Here is a 12,776-nt window from a genome sequence, read left to right as displayed (position 1 = left end):
CCCTGTCTATACCTTTCGTCCCCGCCTCAATCTTCTTTTTTCTAATGAAAACAAACCTAACCTACTCAATCTCTCTTCATAGCTAGCACTTTCCGTACCAGGCAACATCCTCGTAAACCTTCTCTGCACCCTCTCCAAAGCGCCCACATCCTTTTGGTAATGTGGACACCAGAATTGTACACAGTATTCTAAATGCGGCCGAACCAATTTCTTGTACAATTTTAACATGACTTGCCAGCTCTTATACTCAATGCCCCGTCCAATGAAGGCAAGCATACTGTATGCCTTCTTGACCACTCTATTCACCTGTGCAGCAACCTTCAGGGTACAATGGACCTGCACTCCTAGATCTCTCTGCCCATCAACTTTTCCCAAGGCTCTTCCATTCATTGTATAATTCGCTCTAGAATTAGTCTTACCTAAATGCATCACCTCACATTTGTCTGGATTGAAATTCATCTGCCACTTTTCTGCCCAACTCTCAAGTCTATCTATATCCTCCTGTATTCTTTGACAGTTCCTTATGCTTTCTGCTACTCCACCAATCTTCGTGTCATCTGCAAACTTGCTGATCATACCAACAGTGCCCTCTTCCAGATCATTTATGTATATTACTAACAACAGTGGCCCCAACACTGATCCCTGTGGAACACCACTGGTCACCTTTCTCCATTTTGAGAAACTCTCTTCAACTACTACTCTCTGTCTCCTATTGCTCAACCAGTTCTTTATCACCTAGCTAGAACACCCTGCACACCATATGACTTCACCTTCTCCATTAGTCTACCATGGGGAACCTTATCAAATGCCTTGCTAAAATCCATTTATATGACATCAACAGCCCTTCCTTCATCCATCAACTTGGTCACTTCCTTGAAGAACTCTATTAAGTTGGTAAGGTATGATCTCCCCCGCATGTTGCCTATCACTGATAAGCCCATTCTTTTCTAAATATAAATAGTTCCTATCCCTCAGTATCCTCTCCAGCAACTTTCCCACTACCAACACCTTCCCACCACCGACGTCAGGCTCACTGGTCTGTAATTACCCGGAATATCCCTACTACCCTTCTTGTACAGGGGGACAACATGAGCAACCTTCCAATCCTCTGGCACCTCACCTGTATTTAAGGATGCCACAAAGATATCTGTCAGGGCCCCAGCTATTTTCTCTCTCACCTCCCTCAGCAACCTGGGATAGATTCCATCCAGTCCTGGGGATCTGTCCACCTTAATAACCTCTAGCCTACTCAACACATCCTCCCTACTTATGTCAATGTTTAAAGTCATTAGTAGAAAGACTAAAGGAGAGGTGAGGAAACCATTTTTCACCCAGAGGATGGTAGAAGTCTAGAATGCACTGCCTGAAAAGGTTATAGAAGCAGAAATTCTTGATGCATTCAAAACATGTCTGGATAGGTACTTCAAATAACCTGTGGAGCTACACACCAAATTCTGAAAACTAAGATTAGGTTAAACAGTTCATATTTTGGTTGGAGCTAACATGATGGGCCAAGTAGCCTTTTATATGCCATAAACTTTTTAATTATTTTATTTATTAGACAACTTATACTCTAAGCTATAGAACATATCCCCATTTAACTTTTAATGTCAGAAAATTCCCCTCAATTGTAATAATTTACTTTGACTCTCAAATGGACACTATATTCCTCAAAGCTGTTCTGAACTGTCAATGCTTTGCTTCCTTTTCCCTTTGTAGCTAGAACTCTAAATCCTAAAGCTGATTTTCTAGGTTAGGGGTGAGTTGGCTTTTTCCTCTCTAGCCAAACTAGGTGAATTTTCTAGCCTCATGAACTTAATCTTTTCATGGACAAGATTCCACCCAAGGCTTTCATAGTGACTGACAGGGTCCGCAATTTCTTTACTCAGGTTACTTTGCTGTTGGACTAGATTTCAATACCTTCCTGCTCTGTCCCTCGCAATTCTTATCGTCTTATCTGCCTAAAAGATTCAGGGATTTTAAAAAAGTCCTATAACCCAAACCATTCATGATTTCCTGTAGACCCTTCCCATTTCAAAAATTCATCTCCATGATAATATGATCTCATGGGTCTTGTATCCAGATGGAAATATTAATAAGCTAGCCTTTAGACTCCATTCTATCTTAAACTAAAATAACCTGTCTAAAATATAACCATATACCAAGATATTCCTATCACCTCCCTGTGACTTGGGGACGAACAAGCCCTACACTATTTGCACAGCTACCCTGGTCACTGTTAACAGGTGTGAATTTCACATCTTCTTCCTGGGCTGCCCTTGTTGGACAATATTGAGAACAGGTCACACAAACTCATCATTCTTATATATTTTATCTTAAATTCAACCAACAGTACCAAAACATAACAATCTTAGGAAAACCATACCTGCAACACTAAGTAATATCATTCCAAAGAAGTTTCATGTTTAAGCAAATAGTGATTCAAGTCACAACAACACTCAATGCATATCAAGACTAAGTAATACAACAGTTTTATACTGATGTCTCTCCATTTAACAAGTCGTGATCTCAGCTGAAAAAGGATTAAACTCTTTCTTTCCACATAGTGGACAATCAGGAGGAGTATTGCTCTAGCTTTCAAACTGTCTTTAATATTTCCTAATAGAGTGGCATGAACAGACTTCAGGATCTGTCAACAGACCTTACACCCCTAAATCCCGCAGATCCTGACTATCCACGTCACTTACTTGAACAGGGAGGGGTTTTGCCTTAGGCACTGCCCCTTGTCCTACACACTCCTCACCCACCTCCCTTCTATGACACCCCTTTTCTGCTTCAGACACTCCTGACATCACTATGGGCCCAACATTCCAATCACTCGGGCCTAGTGCTCTCTACAATGTATCATACGGTCACTCCTAAAACCGGTGCCGTTTTGCCATCCATTCGGCAATGCAATTTGTCGTCCGCTGCCCGGGAAAGTATTAAACCTATTATTGACTCCCTCCTCCAACAAGGCATTCTGACGTATGTGCAGGACCTGAGGGCCGTTAATGCCATTGTTGTCCCCTGCTCGCCAGTGGTATCCGATATGAACGCTGTCTTTACTAGCCTCCGTTCCTCAGCCACTTGCTTCACTGTTGTTGATCTCTGTTCAGCCTTTTTTTTTCCCTCAAATTGTCTCCCAAAACCCAGTACCTTTTCGCCTTTATTTACGGCGGTTGCCAATATACATGGACTCGGCTTCCCCAAGGGTATATACACAGCCCTCTGCCTTGGCGGTCCACTGGACCCTCAAGGATCTCCACCTCCTGTCTAACAGTACCTTGGTCCAACACGCTGATGATTTATTAGTAACCTCTGACTCGCCTGCTGTTTGTATGCAAGATGCGATTGCCTGGCCCAGGATGGCCACAAGGTTTCTGTTGAAAAGATGCAGCTCTGCCTACAGTCAGTGCAATACTTAGGCTTCAAACTTTTGCACGGCTTTTGATCCCTGTCTCTCAACCATATCACCGCTATTGTCAGCCTCTCTCCGCCTACTACATGGACTGAACTTTTGTCTTTTTTTGGGCATGGTTAACTACTGTAGATACTGGATACCCAACTACCGCGTTATTGATGCTCCTCTTTGTGAAGCCTCCTCGCCTAAACAGCCAACCAGGTGACCTGGACACCTGAAATGCTGTCAGCCATTAATGAACTGAAGCAGGGTTTGGCCTCGGCCCTGGCATCCCCGATTTCAAGCAGCCATTTTAGCAATATGTGTATGAAAAGGAGGGGTATGGGTCCGGAATTTTAAAACAGCATGGGGATTTCCGATGCCCTGTAGCTTTTTACTCTGTACAGTTGCCATCTGTTGTAAGGGTAATGCCGACTTGTTTCCGATCCATGGAGACTGCTGCGATAATGGTAGGAACGTCTGTCCAAATTGTGCTTGAATATCTGTGCATTGTTTTTGTTCCTAATTCGGTCTTCCTGTTGTTAAATTCAGCAGCAACTCAACATTTTACAGCTTCAAGGAGAAATGGCTATGAAATCACTCTGCTGTCCCATGCCAACCAATGCGCCCCCGCTTTAAATCCAGCCACTCTTCTCCCTGTCCTACAGAAATCCCCCTTGGGAGACCATGATTGTGTACGCATGGTTTCAAGAGGTTATGACTCCACAGCCTGACCATTCTGAAACCCCATTAGACAATCCAGATCTTGTTGTTTTCGTAGACGGCTCCTCCTTCCACCCCCTCAGATCACCAGATGCTAGCAAGCTACGCGATCTGCACCATTTTTGAGACCCTAGAAGCCGCTGCGCTACCAGAAGGGACTTCGGCTCAGGTGGCCAAACTCTTTGCCCTCACCAGAGCATGTTTTCTTGCCAATAAGCAGTCTGCTAACATTTACACTGACCCCAGATGTGTCGTTGGTGTTGTCCATGATTTTGGCGCCCTCTAGAACATAGAGGTTTCATTACTTCCTCCGGCAAACCCTTGCAGCATGCCTACTTCATTCATAATCTTTTACAGGCCATCCTCCTTTTTCTGAAATAGGAGGTCATCTCGTATGTGCTGGAGCGGAATTGCTCCTCCTGGGTGCAGATACTGTGGAGTCGGACGAATTGGGAGTAAGGGATTGCGTTTCTACAGGAGGGGAGTGGGAGGAGGTGTAGTCAAGGTAGCTGTGACTTGAAATAGAGGTCAGTGTTGAGTCAGTCACCAGGGATGGAGACCGAGAAGTCCAGGAAGGGGAGGGAGGTTTCGAAGATGGTCCATGTGAACTTGAGGTCAGAGTGGAAGGTGTTAGTGAAGTTGATGAACTGTTCAATCTCCTTGTGGGAGCATGAAGCAGCACCATTACGGTCATCAATGTAGCAGAGGAAAAGGTGGGGGATGGTCCCAGTGTAACTACGGAAGATGGACTGTTCCATGTACCCTACGATGAGGCAGACATAGCTGGGCCCAAACAGGTGCTCATGGCTACCCCCTCGTATGATGGGAGTATTCAAAGAAAAAGTTGTTGAGGGTGAGGACCAGTTCCACCAATCAAATGTGTGTCAGTGGAGGGAGACTGGTTAGGTTGCAGGGAGAGAGACAAAAACGGAGGGCTTGTAGGTCTTCACCATGGGGGATGGATTTGTATAGGGACTGGATGACCATGGTGAAGATCAGGTGTTGGGGGCTGGGGAATTGAAAGGTCACGGAGGAGGTGGAAGATGTGGGTGGTGTGCCGAACATATGTGGGGAGTTCCTGGACCAAAGGGGAAAGGCTGAGTTAAGATATGAGGAGATGAATTCAGTGGGGCAGGAGAAGGCGGAGACAATAGGTGCATTCAGATTTGTAGATTTTGGGTAAGAGATAGAATCGGGCGGTGCAGAGTTGGAGAACTATGAGGTTGGAGGTTGTGGATGGGAGATTGCCTTAGATGATGAGTTTGTGGATGGTTTGGGAGATGATGGTTTGGTGATGAGAGGTGGGGGCATGTTCGAGGGAGCAGTAGAAGGAAGTGTCAATGAGTTGGTATCTGACTTTGGCGAGGTAGAGGTCAGTGCGCCATACTACCACTGCACATCCCTTTTCCACTGGTTTGATGGTGAGGTTGAGGTTGGAGTGGAGGACTACGCATTGCGAGGGTGAGAATTTGGAGTGAGTGAGAGGGACAGACAGGTTAAGACGGTCAATATCACAATGTCAGCCGGAGGTAAAGAGGTCAAAGGAGGGTAAAAGGATGGAGTATGTTGGAGGTGTGAGAAGGGGTCTTCGGAGGGCGGGTTGGAGCCGTGATTGAAAAGGTAAGCATGGAGGCAGCAGAAGAAGAGTTCAACGTCGCAACGCGTATGGAATTCATTGACCCGGGGGTGTAGTAGGATGAAGGTGAGACCTTCACTGAGGACTGATCGTTCATCCTCAGTGAGGGGGAAGTCTGGGGGGATGGTAAATACAGTGAGGGACAGGTCATGTTCCTCTAGTTTTTTTTGTAATATTCAACATCTCTTTCTGCTGCTCAATTGTCATGTTCTTGATACAGTCTGTTAATAACTGCTCAGGGGAAGGGTTGGATCTGGGTCGAGGGTTGTCTTTTGTTCCACCAGTTCCCTTTACATGTTGTTTCATTCAGCATATCTTGGACCAGTGCCCCTTTTTCCCACAATAGTAACATTTGCTGGGTCATTGATTCCCCTTTTGCTGTGTATCCTCCTCCAGTGACTTGCATCATCCTTTGTTCCCATGTCTCTATCCTGACAATTGGACTGTTCTACCAGTTCACTGTATGTAGTTCCCATCCATTCCCAGTCTGGTTTTAATACCTTCAACATTTTGACTATTTCAGGCTTTCGTCCGACCACAAAAGTGGCCTTTAGGGGACCTAAATGACTCTGGTCTACATCTTCATGGTCCCTGTCAGTCAATCCCAAATGTTCTAGCCAGACTCTCATAAACTGCACATTGTATTCTAACACACCTTCAGTACATTTTTGTTGACAAGCAGTTATCTTTCCCCAGTTGGTCTTGACTGGATTAAACTCCCTGAGGCAGTTTTGGATGACCTCCCATCCCTTTTCTAACCTTTGTCTCTTTCTCCTAAGGCATCCCTGACTTTTTGAGTAAGCCATCGGTCTGTGCTGCTAGGGACCATGACATTTAGTATCGGTACTCCATCTAATGAGTGCAGACTATAGATCTCCTTCAGTCTTTCCAGTTGTTCCTAGATCTTTGAACCTCTCCTTTTGTGGGGGAAGTAGTTCTTTGGACCATTTGTCCACCATCTTTGGCGGTGTGGGGTTGTGTCTGTACTAGTCGGCCCATTTGTATTCCCCTTCTTCAGTTTTTGGTGTCACCAGGTTTTGTGGTGGTTGGTCCATAAGGGGCCTAAACAGAGCCCATCATCATCACTGGAGTCAGTGGAAGATTCAGCTCTCTTGTATTTCGCTCTACAACTGGGTTAGCGAGGAGTAGAGTGGTCTTATACAGGGCTCCAGGATACTAGGGTTAGGAGTGGTTGGCTGGGGATCTGGATTCTTTTGTCAGGTTTTTTCCTATTCTTCCTGGCTCATTTTGGTATGTTCTAATTCCTTACAGACAGCTGTTAGTTGTCATTTTAGCCCTGTTTCTTCATTGTCATGACTTGACTTCCGTATTATCTCCTTCCATTGTTGGATCTGTCCCACTAGAATGATGAACCACCTCAATTGTTCTTTCTCTTTCATTCGTGTGATCTTTCGCAAGGTCTTTTTATTATCATCCAGGCACCACTGTACTGTACTTTTGCTCGATTTCCACAGAGGTTTTAGGTAGGTCAAATTGTTGTTCTGTATATTCCTTCAAGTTCTGTAAAATTTTATCTTCCAATATATCAGGTAGGGCATGCCCATCCTTAGCTGTTGTGGGGAGTTCTTGATTCTTTTCCATTATTTCTTATGACTATAAGTTTCAATGACTCTTGTGTCATAAGCTAGTCATTTGGAGGGGTGGGCGCAGAGATATTATTTTCTCTCCTGGGGCCAGGGGTATTATTTTCTCTGCCAAGTTAGGCGTCTTTTAGGGGACCTTGGGTTGCATACCACCCAGAAAATTTCTAAATTGCATGGAGGACTGGCCGAATTTAGATAAACAACCAAGAACTTTTAAAAGGAGGAGTTCTTATCTTCAGGGGCTGGCATAGGTCTGCTGTCGGTGACTTAGTCCTTTATTCCTCCAGTGACCCTGCTCGCAGCACCAAATTGTTAGATTTCATATTTTCTAATGAGGGTCTGAGTCCAGTGGTAGATTCAGATACAACTTAATTTTGGTGTAACTTTGTTATAGCTTCAGATTTTGCTTTTTGTTTGACACACTAAAACTTCCGATTGTGTACAGTTAAAACAGCGCACATGCTACCTCTTTGATACTACTGGTCAGTGATGCTGGGTTGTCTTTCTGTGATTGGGTCTCTTGTACAGTGTCTTAAAGAGATGGTCAGGCTGGCGGTCCAGCCCCAGTCATGACATTTTCACAGACTTTCTTACCTGTCTCCTTGAAGCTTTTCACAATGGATAACATTTGCCAGCTGACATTCTATCTCATTTAAGACAGACCTGTTCAACTTGTGGAGACTATCTTAGCAAGTATTTTCTCACATGCTATAACTACTGTAGCCACAGCCATTTTATGCCACCCAGTCATGGGCAGCCTGAACATAATCTGCTCCCATGCCACTTTGGTCAAATCATATCTGGCCTTATTAAAATTAGCCTTCCCTAGTTGAGAACTTTGATTTCAGACCCATCCTTGACCACGTCCATTGCAATCTTGAATCAAACTGAATTATGATCACTGTCTACAAAATGCTCTCCCATTAATACTTCAACCACTCGTCCATCTTTATTACTTAAAATTAAGTTCAGGGTCATCCTTTCTATGTACTGGCTTAAAAAGCTGTCCTGGATGCATTTTAAGAATTCTGCCCTCTTCATATCTTTCACAAAATGACTACCCTGGTTAATGATGGGCAAGTTGAAATCCCCTATAATCACTGCTCCATTACTTTTACACTTTCATAAAATTTGCTGACATATCTGCTCTTCTGTTTCTCTTGGACTGTAAGGGGGCCCACTTTACATTCCCAGCAATGTGTGATTTTTAAGTTTACTCATATGGCTTCATTTGAGGAGCCTTCTAAGATGTTATCCCTCCTTGCTGCTATAATTGATACCCTTATCAAAATTACAACTATTTCGCTTTTACCTCCTTCCTTGTCTTGCCTGAAGTCTCTACATCTTGGAGTATTGAGCTTATGTCCTGCCCCTCTCTCAACCAAATCTCAGTGACAGCAATGACATCACACTTCCATGTTTTAATTTGTGCTCTCAACTCACTTGCTGTTCGTCATACTTGTAAATACTTAAAAAATAAATACCATCCAAGTTTGCTAAACTCCCTTGTGCCTTAACTAGCCAATAACGTCAATGCTTTCCCTAATTCACTTACTGTCATTTCTAATTCATCTTCCCCTGCTGAATATTCTCTCTGGATCCCACCCAGCTGCTAAGTTTATTTAAGCCATCCCCAACAGCATTAGCAAATATCTCCGTAAGAATGCTGGTCCCATTCCAATTCAGGTGCAACACATCTGCCTTGTACAAGTCCAATTATACCCAAACATGGTCCCAATGTCTGAGAAATCTAAAGCCCTCCCTCCTGCACTATCTGTCTAGCCACACATTTATTTGGATTGACCTCCTACTCCTATAGTCACTTGCATGTGGCACTGGAAGAGCCCTGCTCTTTAATCTACTTTCCAGCTCCCTATAAATAAAGCTTTCCAGACCTCATCCTTTTACTTACTATGTTGTTGGCCTTAATTACAATCTCTGTCTATTTGCCCTCCTGCTTCAGAATGCCCTGTAACCATTCGGTGATATCGCTGATCCTGGCACTGGAAGGCAACATATCATCCTGGAGTCACTTTTCTGGCTGTGTCTGCTCTCCTTACAATTGAATTCCATACACTGCAATTCTGTTTTCTCTCCTCTTGGGCAGTAGACCCAACCATATTCCATATTGCCATGAATGTGGCTGCAACTGTTTTCCCCCGAATAATCATCCCCCCCCCCCCCCCCTCCCCCCACAGCATCCAAAACGGTACAGCTGTTAGAAAGGGAGATGACCACAGGGCATTCCTGCACTATTTGCCTTCGTCTACTCTGCCTGGAGGTCACCGGTGCCCTTTCTGCCTGTTTAATCTGCACCTGCAACATCACACCTCACTTAATGTGCTATCATGACTTGCTCAGCATCATGAATGCTCCACAGCAAATTCACCTGCAACTCCAGCTCTGAAATGCAGTTTGTCAGTACACTTTCCGTCCATGCTCACTGGGGACAACTGAAGATTCCATGATTTGCCACATGGCTTAGGAAGAGCATTTTGTGGTTTAAGTGTTAAAGATCAAAAGAAACGCAGGGTTTTTTTTTCTGAATCACGAGGGGCATGGATAGGATAAATAGACAAGATCTTTTCCCTGGGGTGAGTGAGTCCTGAACGAGAGGGCATAGGTGCAGAGTGAGAGGGGAAAGATATAAAAGGGAGCTAAGGGCAACTGTTTCACGCAGAGGATGATGCATGTATGGAATGAGTTTCTAGAGGAAGTGGTGGAGGCTGGTACAATTACAGCATTTAAATGGCATCTGGATGGGTACATGAATAGGAAGGGATTAGAGGGATATGCTGGCAAATGGGACTAGATTAGGTTAGGGTATCTGGCCGGCACGGACGAGTTGGACCAAAGGGTCAGCTTCTGTACTGACTCTATGAGAGGGATTGGATGCTATTACCTTTGGAAACAATGCCAGTGAGTATTGATTATATAATGTGCAGTCCCTCATCTCCCAGTCTGAGGGAGATGGTATTGATATTAAGTTGTAAACAGTTGTGATGTAACTCTATGTTTACTTCTAAGATAGCAGGAGAGTTGGAGTCAGAGATAACTAATTAACATTTCTACTTAGATGCAAAAACGAATGTTTTTCCTATCACCATGGGAAAAAATATGATGACAGGTTTTCCCTTATACCCGAGGCATATTACAGACCGAGTGCTACAGTTCAGACTTTTGTGGTCCACAACAAGCTAAGAGGTAATGAGTAAGAAAATACAGAATTAGCAAAGCCCTGCACCTAAAGAAGAGAAAACTTCAACTCGACTATTCACCATGCAGAATATGTAGGAATTCATGAGTTTCAGATCAGATCAGGAGTTAAAACTAGTAGGACGATTTGCCTAGCTTGAAGCTACAAGAAGAAATCTGCAGTGTAATCCTTATAGAGAGAGAAAAGTTTTAGAATTAGAAATTATCAGTTCCTAATCAGCATATATTACACAGAGTCTTAAGAAGGAACCATGGAATGCTGCATTTGAAGAGTGTTAAGGGAACTCCAGACAATAACAAGAGCTGAAAGTTAGCAATTTTGGCCAAATGACATATTTGTATTCTACACTTCCAAGAATACACAAGAAAAGCAGTTAAAAACTAATTGCAACCCCTGGTTTATGTTTGCTAATGTGCCAAAGAGTTGTTGCGATAACGTGCGAGCCAGTGGTTCAGGTTCTACTGTGCTAAAGTGTGCTGTAAAGGGACACATCTAAGAAATTCCACTAGAAAAATCTGTATACAGGAAAAAAGAAATAAATTATCTCACTGAGAGCTGAAAACAAATCATCAGCAAAGGCTTTGTTGAAGGAAGTTAGATAAATTCCTTTCAGTGAATTGTAGAACTAAACATCTCCAAATGGCCGCCTAATTACCAAAGTCAATGCTACTGGCATCATCCACTTAATAACTGTAATGTTTTACAATCAATTCATCATAGACAAATCAAAGACTGGTTTGTACTGTTTTCTCCCCTTATAAACTTTGGACTGACCTCTTATTTCTAATCTGTGTACATATGTGTCATGTCTTGTTATCTTTTCTCATGTTTTAGTAGCTAATAAACTTAATTTTCCTTTAACTCAAGAAAGTCTAGTTAATTTGGCTCATCTAAAACATATATATACTTGGTGTGGGCAAAGATGTCCACAACAAATGAATCTCTTTTCAAATTAACCTCGTTGCAACCAACTGAGAGTGGGGCTGAGTTTAAAAAAAAGAGAACTAGTTAATCTCCCAGAAGCATGGGTTATTTGAGGGTATTCCATCTGGAATGATAATGAATTGGGAATATTTGCCCACATTCCAGTTGTATTATATATGAGTGAAACAAGGCAAACATTAAGTACTATTTTAACTAAAATCCTACCTTAGTAAAAATTCAGAATGAATGCAAATTGAACATGAATTAACTGGCAGGTTTTTATGGTCAATTATAAACAATAAATTACACATTAAATAGCAGATACTAAGTCTACATGTCACCAATATTAGTCACAAAGTCTTTCAAAACATTTTCTTCCCTACAAAAGATTCCAGCTTCTCTTCTGGAACTAACTAGATCCTCACACTGACATCAAGCACACAATTCACCCAAGTTCTCCAAGTATAGTCCTCACCAAAACTGGCACACATCTACAGAACTTCCTCAACTTGGCATGAATGGTGTGGATCCATCAATATTATCTCCAAGTCATAAAAATTGTTGCAGCAATGATATCATTGTTTACTTTTAGTGCATTCCTAAAGCTACCTGTACTGCACCACTGGAATCATCAACAACTACTGAAATTCACTTACTCTCTGTCCATAGTTGCCTTTGAGAAGGTGGTAATGAACTGTCTCTTGAACTGCCCAGACCATCTGCTGTAGGTAGATCCACACTGCTGTTCAAGAGGGAATTCTAGGATTTTGACCCAAAGACACTGAGGGAACAGTGATGTATTTCCAAGTCAGGATGGTGAGTGGCTTGCAGGGATCTTTGCAGGTTGTAGTGTTCAAATGTATCTACTGCCAGTGTTAGGGGGCTGGTGAGCCACAACTAAAGCACCTTAGCACCTGGGAGGATGAGACTGCTTTCACTTTCTCTTTTCAGTTTCCCTTTCCAATAAGGTCTATCTCAAAAAATATCCAAGCTTTGAAACCGCAGATTCCGTCGCTTGAATGGGTGGCAGGGCAGATTGAACACCAACTTTAAAAATGGAATTGGATAATTATTTGAAGAGGAGACAGTTGCAACACTGTGGCTGGAATTGCAGGGGAAATTGACTCATTGTTTTTTTTTAAGAACCAACCAAGGCAGGATGGGGCAAAGGCCTCTTCTACCATAATATCTCATGATTCAACATTTCTGTGATTAACCAATGTTACCAAAATCCCCTTCGCTTCCTGCTACAAACCACAATTCAGGTGC

The 12,776-nt window shown here is 43.1% G+C and overlaps 1 protein-coding gene and 1 long non-coding RNA gene across 2 annotated transcripts in view; one reads left to right on the top strand and one right to left on the bottom strand.

The window, feature by feature from the left end:
* LOC122560181 (uncharacterized) overlaps positions 1-12,620 on the bottom strand; it is a 52,096-nt gene extending 39,476 nt beyond the window's left edge. Inside the window, exon 1 of the long non-coding RNA XR_015760858.1 lies at positions 12,164-12,620. This is a non-coding gene — a long non-coding RNA (uncharacterized LOC122560181). The remainder of the gene's footprint in view (positions 1-12,163) is intronic.
* Positions 3,683-12,776, top strand: part of LOC122560168 (calcium/calmodulin-dependent protein kinase type IV) — a 163,190-nt gene continuing 154,096 nt past the window's right edge. Inside the window, exon 1 of the mRNA XM_043710559.2 lies at positions 3,683-3,873. The gene's annotated coding sequence lies outside the window, so the exon portion shown is untranslated. The remainder of the gene's footprint in view (positions 3,874-12,776) is intronic.

Source organism: Chiloscyllium plagiosum, unplaced genomic scaffold (genome assembly GCF_037043375.1).
Source record: "Chiloscyllium plagiosum isolate Xiang-an unplaced genomic scaffold, Cpla_swu_hap1 HiC_scaffold_2, whole genome shotgun sequence".
In the NCBI taxonomy this organism is placed as follows: domain Eukaryota; kingdom Metazoa; phylum Chordata; class Chondrichthyes; order Orectolobiformes; family Hemiscylliidae; genus Chiloscyllium; species Chiloscyllium plagiosum.
The sequence above is the reverse complement of the archived record's forward strand: the minus strand, read 5'-3'. Positions and strand labels throughout refer to the sequence as shown.